The sequence below is a fragment of the Musca autumnalis genome, unplaced genomic scaffold, assembly GCF_047663935.1.
Source record: "Musca autumnalis isolate F117 unplaced genomic scaffold, ASM4766393v1 scaffold_5, whole genome shotgun sequence".
NCBI classification, from domain to species: Eukaryota; Metazoa; Arthropoda; class Insecta; order Diptera; family Muscidae; genus Musca; species Musca autumnalis.
In genome coordinates this window covers 178,085,051-178,088,876 of record NW_027412088.1, presented here as the reverse complement: position 1 = coordinate 178,088,876, position 3,826 = coordinate 178,085,051, and the positions used below count along the sequence as shown (strand labels likewise).

The 3,826-nt window shown below is 32.8% G+C and overlaps 1 non-coding gene across 1 annotated transcript; it reads right to left on the bottom strand.

Annotated features, from left to right (window-relative positions):
- Positions 1-336: 336 nt before the first annotated feature.
- On the bottom strand, positions 337-410 carry TRNAT-AGU (transfer RNA threonine (anticodon AGU)). The gene has a single exon. It is a non-coding gene; the product is annotated as a tRNA-Thr (tRNA).
- Positions 411-3,826: the final 3,416 nt, after the last annotated feature.

Genomic DNA, 3,826 nt, shown 5'->3' with positions numbered 1-3,826 from the left:
CGTGAATTTAGGGTTTTGAAAATTATTTCATAATAATTAAAGGGTTTATAACATTGTCATTTACAGGCGATTAAAATATGCTCGTAATAAAAAGTGTGATGGATTGAACGAACACATTCATATTCATCGCATAAGTTTCCAAAAAACCCCAACATTTCTTAATTTCGCAATTAGAAATCCAGCCTATAACATAAAGTAACATTTTTGTAATATTGTACATAGAAAATAGAAACAAAAATGTCCATCGTGTTCAATTAAAAACATTTGAAATACATATTTTCAATTAATAAAAATTTTAAATTGAATAAAAAAAAGTTCTTCAGTTTTGCAACAGATAGGCCCCGGCGAGATTCGAACTCACGATCTCCTGTTTACTAGACAGGCGCTTTAACCAACTAAGCCACGGCGCCATGTTGATGCACGTTACGAAAATATAGTATAGGAACAACATAGTGTGTGTGTGGGATTGTCATTTGCGATTGGCCATTCACAATAGCCGATTTGAGGTTTGTGCATCGACTCAAGTATATAAGGTTTAGATATTTGCTACTTACATGGTATTGCCATAGACTAAATACATAGCATTGCCATCTAATGCTATTTATGATTTTCGTCCAAGTTTCGTTAAGTAGCAGAGAAGTCTCTGCTATGTTAAGCGCAGAGTTGTATTCCACTGTATAGCCAAATGAAATAGTAGAAACAAGAGCTACAATTAGTCATGCACAACACCATAATCAAGGTTGGTGCATAGGCGAATTACTACAACAACAAATTTAAATGTAAAAATTCGGAATTTTATGCAACCCTAATTTTTGGTCCGATTCATGTCAAATTTTGGGACTAGGCATATTTTTGGCTTCTGATTAAATTGCAATCGAAACCTATGACATATGCAAAATTCATAAATTTTTGCATATGCAAAATTTATGCATTTTGCATATTTTCTCATCTAACAAATATTTCAATAATAGCCACAAAAATGTATGTAGAATTGTTCTGTTTAAAATTCTTTTCAGACAAGCCAATAAAATACAGAAAAGTATAACCACAGCCTCAACCTTCAAAATACCAAAAATCGGGAGGTATCGTTCTATGGGAGCTATATGAAGGCCTGAACCTATACTGAGAAATTTCAGGTGGAAAGTTTTATAATCCCAACGAAGACTTTATACAAAATGTCAGCCATTTAAGTGTGATGTTGATGCCACAACCTTCAAAATATCGGAAATCGGGAGGTACGGTTCTATGGGGGCTATATGAAGATGTGGACCCATGCGGACAAATTTCAGGTGTAAAGTTTCATATCCCTAATGAAGACTTATGTATATTTTTCCATATGGTTTTGCATATGCTCATTTTATGCAAATATATAAAAATATGTCAAAATATGCACGATATGCAAAAAATTCAAAAATTTCTGGGCCTAATTCGTTTTATTTTGTGATAAAACGTCCATCCTAACCATCCTAAAGAATAAAGAAGGCCGAGCAAATTTCGGACTGGGTTGCCCTTTTCTTTTTTATTCTTTTATCAGAAGCAAGCAAGGTAAGCAGGCGAGGCAGCTTATGTACGCAGGCCTTAACAGGCATTACTTTCAAGTAAAAATTCTTCGCTACAGGAACTTTTGACGTCATGAGAATACTAATAGACCATTTAGGTATGATATCATTACCTGAATTAAGTGAATTATCAGGATTAATAGTACGATAATATACAACCGGACTGATTTTTAAATGTCAATTCCATTGCATATTGTACGTCAAACAAATCCTCATAAGGAAGGTTAACCCGACAAAAATATTAAGTGCCTATTATTTGCTAAATACGATCAGATTTGCCATACAAAATTAATAGTACGTTTAGACTTATAAATCCACTAGATTTCAAATGTCAATTCCATAGTATATACTAGAGTTGTAGAATCTAGTTCATTTGAAAGATCTAGTTCAATAGTACAGCTCTTTTAACTGAACTAGTTCAGTAATCTAGTTCATAGTTCACTATCCAGTTCAATCATTCGGATCATAATCGTTCAATCAAACGCATACATACACCAAATAGAAAAAACAATAGAATAATATAATTTAAATACACCAGAACAAAAGTATTAAATTTACGTGTTTTATCCCATTCATAAAGAAAGATTAAGTTGGTATTAATTTAAGAATACACGTTCTTCATTTAGTTGGCTGGCAAAAATCTTATGTTGTGTGTTTGTGTAGAAACTGTCAATGCGAAAAAGCTTTGTGCGTGTGTGTTTCTTTTTATTTGTTTTTTTTTTTTTCTATCAAAAACCAGGCACATTCAATATGGGAATATGTGGAATTTGTTGTGTTTTTGAAGAAATCTTCACTTTCGAACAGATATTCATTGTACCTTTATCCAATACGTAAACAAACTCATCACATTACGAAGGCACCACTTAACACAGACGACGGCGTAACTGTATGCATATGTGAACGACATATTGAACTAGATTGTGAATCGTTCGTTCGTTGATCGTACGGTCGCTGATTATAGTTCAGTGAAGTATTGAACTATAATGAACTATATCGACTGATCTAGTTCATACGCTCTATTCATTAGGCCTGTTCGATAACTTTGCAAGTAAAAAGTATTTGCAAGTTCTTGCAACTACTTGCAAGACTTCCCAGTTCTCTTATACTGAACAAGTTTGTTATCGAACAGCATTTTGTAAAAGTTTGTACAAATTTGTACAAACTTTTGAGTTATCGTACAGACCTATTGAATCGTTCAATTGAACTAGTTCGTTCATGAACTATACAACTCTAGTATATACGTCAAATAAATCGTAGTTCTAACTGCTATGCCTAAATACGACCGTATTCCCAGGGCGTGTGTGGTGAAAAAAGTAGAACACATGTATTCTAATGAGAACTACCGAAATACGTCGAGCGTATAGTTTTTGTATGTTGAACATTTTCAACTTTGACAGAACGTACGATATGTTATTGAATGTATGTATGTGTGTGTTTTGTATTTTGAAAAGAAAAGCCCAACAAAACATGAAATACAATTTATTGCAAAGGAAAAATGTTTGTTTTACGAATGAAAACATTTAATAAAGTTTCAGTCGCGGTTTTTGTGTTTTAAATAAGATTTCGGATTCAACGTATTTGGGTAATACGGACGCTCAGAGAGCGTTGTTGTTGTAGGTAGGTGAATATTTTTTGTACGTCACGACTTAAATTAGGTATTGCTGTAAATCCCCATGATTTTATTTGACGTATATTGTACGGGATTGACAGTTTAAATCATAGTATAAGTTCATAGACTAACAGATGTTTAAACCTCATATTGACTGGATTGGTTTTTAAACCGGCTAAAATCAACGTATACAACACTGTTATTACTGAAAAATCCAACCATGATTTAATCAGAAAGGTTGGCTAATACCCCGTTTGCACTTAACCGGATTTAAAAACCCACTAGTTTCAAATGTCAATTCCATAGCGCAAACGTCAAATAAATCCTCATAAAGAAGGTTAACCTGCCAAAAAGCTCTAATGCAAACGCCGTTAAAAGCTTTGTGCCAGTTAAATTTTTTTCTTATCGAGTGTTTCTAAAACTTCAATACACACCTTATTTTTTGAAAAATACGCCAAACAATTTTAAAAACAATCGAATTCAATTATTTTCAAACATTTTATCATATTCACATTTTGATTATGCGGAGAAACCTTCACGCTTCATTTATATTTATATATTGAACAAATTTGAAGTTTTAAGAATTCGGGAAAAGCAGGATTCTATAAATTGTTTTCATCTAGATGTACCTCTTTACATATATCATGAACCCAGTGTT